Source organism: Tupaia chinensis, unplaced genomic scaffold, assembly GCF_000334495.1.
Source record: "Tupaia chinensis unplaced genomic scaffold, TupChi_1.0 Scaffold138390_1, whole genome shotgun sequence".
Lineage (NCBI taxonomy): Eukaryota > Metazoa > Chordata > Mammalia > Scandentia > Tupaiidae > Tupaia > Tupaia belangeri.
Window position 1 is genome coordinate 2,645,105 of NW_006198287.1, and position 7,906 is coordinate 2,653,010.

At 36.8% G+C, this 7,906-nt stretch overlaps 1 pseudogene; it reads right to left on the minus strand.

Annotated features, from left to right (window-relative positions):
* Positions 1 to 2,436: 2,436 nt before the first annotated feature.
* LOC102498299 (NADH dehydrogenase [ubiquinone] 1 alpha subcomplex subunit 12-like) lies at positions 2,437 to 2,817 on the minus strand (annotated as a pseudogene).
* Between the last annotated feature and the right edge of the window lie 5,089 nt (positions 2,818 to 7,906).

The window sequence follows — 7,906 nt, forward strand, 5'->3', positions numbered from 1 at the left end:
TCCCTGGTCAAATTAAAATAAATTAATGAATAAATGAAGTTAAATAAAATAATTCCTTAAAAAGTTAAATGTTAGTTATTTTCTGAATAGTTCATTCCTTTATATAATACATAATTCCAATGCATAGACATGTATACAGTAAAAAAGGATGTCTCCCTTTTTACCTGGTTCTAGGTGCCAACTTTGCCTACCACAGGGCAATCACTGGTACTGTCCATGAAAGAAAAATCCATCTTCCTAATACTTTCAGATCTTGGATCAACCCAGAGCATAAGCCCAACAGGAACCTATAAGATTCTGGATAAGTATAGAATTTTGACTGAAACTCAGTGGGATTACATTAACCTAAAAGTTTCTGCACTGCAGAAAAAACAGTCAACAGATTAAAGAGATGACCTAAATAATGGGAGAAAATATTTGCAAAGTACACATTTGATAAGGGATTAATATTTGAAATATATAAGAAACTCCAACAGCTTCATAGTAGAAAGCAAATAACCTGACTTTTTTCCAATGGCAAAAGACCCCCCAAAAGTGAAAAGACACCCCATTTTCCTGGATTAGAAGAATTAATAAATTCAACATGTCAATAATACCCAGCTTAATCTTGAAATTTCATGCAATCCTAATCAAATTACCAGTAATAGTCACTGGAGATTTATTTTTAAAAAATCATAGATTTTTAGGAAATTATAAAATACTCTGTATTGCCAAAGTAATACTGTGCAAGAAGAGTGGAGTAGGAGGCATCTCATCCTCTGGCCCCAAAATATATTACAAAGCTGTGATAATCAAAGCAGCAGGGTACTGGCACAAAAACAAGCATGTAGTTCAATGAAAGTGACAAAATGCTCTGCATCCTTTATCATAAGGGAGATGCAAATTAAAACCACAATGAGATACCACCTAACCCCAGTCAGAATGGCTAAGATTAAAAAATAATAAATGATAAGATCTGGTAGGAATATGGAGGAAAGGGATCTCACCTACACTGTTCGTGGGAATGTAAATTAGTATAGCCACTATGAAGAACAATATGGAGGTTTCTCAAAGACCTACAAACAGAACTACCATATGATCCAGCAATTCATCTCTTGGGTATCTACCCAAAGGATAGAAATAAACTCAGTGGGAAAAACACTTACACATCCATACTTATTGCAGCATTATTCACAATTGCTAAGGCATGGAACCAACCAAATGTCCATAACAGATGAATGGATTGAAAAGTGTGCCAGATATATACTACAGAATACTACTCAGCCATAAAAATGAGACTCTGGCATTTGACAGAAAGTGGATGAATGTGGAAAATTTACTTCTAAGTGAAGAAAGTCAGACTGTGAAACAGAGGCATTGTATATCCCCACTCAATATATATCAAATGTCTTCACTTATGGAGACAATAAAAGATTGGAAGATAGAAAAGAAAGTAGAACAATTATGGATATCATAGACAGTACAGGAGAAGAGCAGGACATGAGAGAGGGTGAAAGGAAGTGGAATAAAGGGAAAAAGAAAGAAACAAAACATATAAGGAACACAAAAATGAGAAATTATCTATTGATGATAATGTGTATGATAACATCTTTGACAGGATTAATATACAGTGTTTTCATGATTGGAAAATTCATCTTGTATGCTATAACAATATAGTTATTGAATGTATAAAATCTTTTAAAACTAATTATTAGTTTTAAAAAAGAGTTAAAGGACAGAGTTCGGACAATGGACTTGGGGATAATGATGGGCCTAACAGAAGATAGAGGTTAATGACCTCGACTAACAAGGAGTTGTGGAAATTACTGAGTGCCAAAGCCTGAATGATGCCATTGAATTATTGAGGGAGCTTGAATATAGAAGTTTAAGGTAAGAGTAACTGCTAGATTATGGGGCATCACAGTGGGGAGCCTGGAAGCCTGTACTGTTCTCCTGAGACAGGAGGACCCTCAGTCTGGGGATGTGTCCTGTCTAAGAATCAGCTTGGCCTGAGCAAGGAGAACACCTACTCTCTTCTCTAGATGTATCTAATTTGTTTCTGGTATTGGTGGTTCTCAAATCCCAAACAAAGGAAGAAATTAAGAAGGGATTGCAGTGTGACCATGCTGCACAGAGGGTACATTCTCATTCTCTCTCTTTCTCTCTGTCTCTCTTTGGCTTTTTCCAGCAAGCACATATGATCTCTGGCAAATTTAAAAACAAAGCAAAAAGAATGATGTATAATCTCACTTGAAACACTGTCTTTTTCTTTGAAATTGAATTTCACATGTCACACTCCAACCATAGTGCACTCAAACCATAATCTCTCCAATATGAGCTACCAAAACTTCAATTGACATATCCATTTTATTTTATTTTTTTCTTGGTCAAACAATTTTATTCACATTAATGATGTTATAAAGTGCAATTACATGAAAACCCCCATATTTTACATGTTTACACTCTTTTCCATTGTCTGTACTTATAAAGTGTTGAAGATTGGACCCACTCCCATTTATGAGCAGTAGGTGGTTTTGTTGTTGGAGTATCCTCAGTCAGAGTGAAGCCAAGAATGCCATTCAAGGGGAATGAAAATGCTATTTGCATCCCAGAATGAGCTTTTCCCATTCATTTCAGTATTATATATAGCCATAGGTGATAGCCAAAAAAAAAAAAAAAGCTTGTTACCTTCATAATAGTTGTTCAATATTTATTTTCTCCTAATAATGTGCCAAATGTCACATCATCTGCCCTGAAAAAAAATTATAGATAACCACAGAGGCTGCCATGGCCACTGGCCTGCTGCATCCCTTACTTCAGTACCTGCAGTAACACCATGGCATATTCTTTTTATAGAATCACAAACTGGAACCACCAAACAAGAGTATATACAGGAGTCTGGGATTCATGCTGGACTCCTCATCAGGAGTAGCAGTTATGTCTTGATAGGGTTTTGAAGGACATGATGGATGAATATGCAAGGATCATTGGGAATCTGAAGAAGGGAAAGAAGCCGGAGAGAAAGACTCAAATTACACCCCACAAAGGTGTCAAACTAGTCCTTTAGAAATCTGAAATTATGCAGTGAGTGTGATCTCTGGAAAGGGAAGAGGAAGACAAGCTCAGGAAGGACACAGTCTTCCACATGTGGAGTGTTGTTGAGGTGGGAAGCACTGAGAGAGTAGCCAATGGGCATTTACGGCGATCTCAGTGTACACTTCATGCACCTCAGAGAGCTCAACTATTGCCATCCTTAACTCAGACACTGTTCACTGCCTTCATTTGCCAATGTGAGGAATATTTTCTACAACAGATTCTCAGCAGCCTGCAGTACCAACAGGGACTCCACGTTGCCTAAAGAATTGCTTTTTCTCTCTTCCCTCATCTTGGTTGCTCCTTCAAAGATGTATTTTACAGATATTATCAGGTTCTTAGTAGCTTTAAGGCAACCCAAGCGTGTGTATGTCACAAAGTGCAGTGGAAGAATTGTGGGGCTGCATTTTGTATGTGAAGATCAACTTTATGTACATATAATCTAATTTTTAATAGAAATGATCAGATAATACAGATATTATTATCATTTTATTATATTATAGAGTGGGGCACTTGAAATTTTTGTTCTGCTTAGTATATCTTTGATAATAGTCCATTCCAGTCTAAATTCTTATAGTTTCGATGGTGCTAATACCACCTCAGTCTTAAAAGGCATGTATGTGATCTAGCCTTTTTAGTGAAACTTTAACACTTTAGGAAAGAAAGTTCTGTTTTTTCCTGAGAAGCAAAGATGTTGTGATTCTGTAAATTTGAAGTATATAATGACTGTTTTTCCTAACAAGTGGGAATCATCTTTGAAAGTGAAGCCAATCAAAATGAAAGCATTGTTGAAAGACAGAGAACTATATAGAGAGGTCAGTGGGATCATTTTAAATTTTAAATAAATTTGTGTCTGAACCCTTTGTTCATGGTAGAAATTCATGGAGTTCAGAGTCAGTTTTTGTTTTAAAATAACCTGATTGGGCCAGTCTCTTACAGCAGATAATAAGTGTTATGTACAGAAAGCTGGATATCCCACATGGCTGACTACATTTCAAACACCAGCTTGAGAAACACTGGGCATGTGTGTGTGTATGCCCCAAATTCTAGTGGGATGGAGAGATGGATGGAAAAGGATTGTAGCATGACCATGGTCCATTGGAGAAGAGCTTCTTCCTCCCTCTCCCTCTCTCATGAACACATACATCTTCTGGCAAAATAATAATAGTAATAATAATAATCATAAATCTGATATTTGCATCCCAAAGAGTCTGGGCTAGATACACATCAAAGTCAAAGAAACACAAACACAAAGAACTTGCTAGAAGGGCTTCATTTGATATTGAAAGGAATTTTAGGAAAATGTACAGAAAGAACAATCTCTTTCGAGGTCTCAAAGCACATGTCCTAATTTTTCTTGTTCTTGATACTCAACTGCATCACAGTATGATGTGCACACCATTCATTTTTTATTACCCCTTACCAGATTCTCTAATTTTACAGTGCAAAGCTTGGCCATAACAGGAGAGGTGCTTCATAAGGCCTGGAAACAGAGTGATAGGCGTTGAGTAGTGTGATCAGCAATGGGTTGGAGAAAGAAGCCTGTGGAAGCTACAGGAGTGAGTGGGTTTGATATATGGGTTACATTACAGTTAGCAGCATGATTGACCTCAATCAATAGAATACACAAAACAAATGAGGTTTGTATGCAAAATTAGAGACTCATTCTTCTCTGTTTTCACTTTGTTATACTCCCTCTTCCATCACACACACATCTGAACATAACGCTAGGCACAACTGAAGATTTTAAAAGCTCCTGGAACAAGCAAAGTAGAATGTTCCTCCCATACCTAATTCTACCCATTTTAATAAAGAACTATTTAGTCACTATATTTCCTCATATACTGATAGGAGTGCATTTCACAGATATATCTTGTAATCAAACATTTTGAAAGAAAAAAAATCTAGGTTTATTTGTGTCTCATTGATCAATTTGTAGATGAAAAAAATCTAGGCACAGAGAGGTTAAATGGAATCATCTAAGTGACTAAGACTTCTCCAGGTCCAATTCCCAATCCTGACTCCATTCCTTTCTGTTTAGGTTCTAGGTCTGCTATGTTGGTGTTTCTTACCAAACATTCAGAGCAGAACTTTTAGCCCCTGACAAAAAGGATGACCATACCCTGATCCTCTGTCCCACTCTACTCCTAGGAAGGAGATTTCTTAGAGATTGTGGGAGTTGGTCAGCCTGGGCCTGGGGAGCCACCAGGAAAATGGCAGTAAGGGTCTGCTGGTGTCACTCGGAGGTTTGGAGAATAGGAATCCAAGTGTGTAGGAAATGAGGAGCCAGCCTGTTAAGAGAAGACTAAGAGATGAACACTTCAGTTAGAGAAGGTATGCATAGAGAGATGAAGGACGAGGGCTGTCATTATCCTCAAGGTTCCTTTGCTGTCCTATGTTTTGAAAGTTTTCATCATAGTATAAGTCTGTTTGCTTAGTGTCCATTACTGCTTCAAGCTGATAATGATCATAGGAATCCTTGCATTGGCTAGTTCAGGAAACTATACACACTATCATCAGCAGATAATAATCTATTTCTGTGTCCCATAGATGTCTTACCTCTCTATTGTTCTCCTTAATTTCTTTCTTCATACTCTCCTCCTTTTTCCACCCTCTTCCCACACTGTCTTCAGTTTCCATCTTAGAGTGAAGATAATTGGTACATGTTAAGTGGAGACATACAATGTCTCTCTTTCATAGCCTGGCTTGCTTTTACTTAGCAGTAAATCTTCCATATTTGTCCATTTTCTATCAAATGCCAGGATTTTGTTGTTTTGTTTTTCATGGCTGAGTAGTATTCTATAGAATATATGTGTCACACATTTTTAATCCATTTGTCTGTTCGTGGGTTGGTTCCATGTCTTAGCCATTGTGAATAATGCCGTAATAAACTTAGATGTGTAAGTACTTTTCTGACTGAGCATTCTCCTATCCTTTGGGTACATATGCAGGCATGGAATTACTGGACCATATGGTAGTTCTATTTGTAGATATTTGAGGGACCAACCTCTTTATTGTTCTACACAGTGGCTGGACAAATTTACATCCCCAACAACAGTGTAGGAAAGTTCCCCTTTCACCACAGCCTTGCCAGCACTTACCATTTTTGTTTTTGTTTTTGTTTTTTCAGTTCTTAGCTGATGGCAATACTGCTGACTCAGTATCTTCAGGGAGAATAAAATTCACTATTTGGAAAGAAAAAGTGATTTTACCTTTATTGTTTAAAATATAGTTTCATGTCCTATATTGATTATTAATAATTCATCTCAACATCAGGCACCAGCTTATGTGTGTTTCAATGGTTGATCTGAAGTGTTGTCAAATATTATATGTCTTATAATTATTTTCTCAAGAAAAGATCAATTGACTGGTATGACTTAAAAGATTCTTCTGATATAGTTGAAGAAAGTAGATGGTTCATAAAAGGATAGGCATGATTATTGTAAGGAGTCTTCACAAAGTTGATGGAAAGTACATATTATTAAAAAAATTTTTGTATTAAGTTTTGAAATTAAGTAATGGAAGTCTCCCAATATTGTTTTCAGAATTAATTGGAATATTCTAAGTCTTTTTTCATTTTTTCATATAGACTTTACAAAAACCTTACTAACGTAAAAAAAAAAAGAAATAAAGAAAGTAGAGCTATTTTTCTTCCTGAAGAATCATTAGTAATTCTTGTACAGAGTCTTACTGAATAAATATGTGTTTTGTTTGAATCTTGGGGTAGAAAATATATTAGTTCCAAGGAGTCCAGGCCTCACCATATCTGGCTTCCATCTCATTACCCAGTTTTGTAGACCACAAAAAGTGAGACTGTAAGAGTATTGTGAAGACAAAGCACATTTTCTTCTTTCCAAAGCAAAAGAGAATTTCTCAGGAGTAATTAAGCCATAAAGGAGAAATAATAATCCATAATATCTTAAAATTTTTTAAAAACATTTCAAAATTTACTAAAGCCAAACTGATACTTTAATTTTACCTAACAGGACCAGCAGATGGCATACTGGGTACATTGCTGGACTCTCATGTAGTTGACTGTGTTTGAGTCCCAGACCTGGAGGCTTGTGTGCCCCAAATCCTGGGGAGAATGGAGGAGAAAGGATTATGGTGTGGTCATTCCTCTCGGTGAGTGGTTTCTCACTTTCTGTTTCTCTCTCTCTCCAGTGAGCACCTGTGCCCTATATCAAAAATTTTTTAAAAAATGACCTAACAAGAAAAAAATTAAGAAATTGAGAGATTATTAATATATTCATTTTGTGTTTAAAACATGCTTGTTGGCCTTTGTAAGCCATACTTAAAAACTGGAGGATAAAGAAACAGGTCAGTCTTTATTTGTACATTTGTTGCTTTGTTTTTGTCACAGGGTATGTGTGTCTGCCAGAGAAAGACAGAAAGAGAAAGAGAGAGAAGGAGAGGGGGAGAGAGAAATGATCCTCCAATGGGATGTGGTATTCTATAATTCCTTTTTTTTCACTCATCTATGCCATTGGGATTTTGGACAGGCAGACACAGATGGCTTCATGTTTCGCAACTGTAGGACTGACATTCAAACAGCAGTTGACCATGCAGGACCTGGCTCTCTTAATCACTGCAATAAAGTCAGTCCTGTCATTTTTTTGCCTAAATTGTACACAGATTAATAATGAGAGATTTTTAAGCTATCTTGTTCTGAGATATATTGCTTGTTCCAACCACGGTCGTCAGAAACAGAGCCTTTCGGGACCAGCAGTTAGCGTAATGGCTATGTCACTGGACTCCCATGTAGTCAACCGCGGTTCGAATCCTGAACCTGGTGGCTTAAACTCACACCAGGCGTGTATTCATGCGTGCCCAA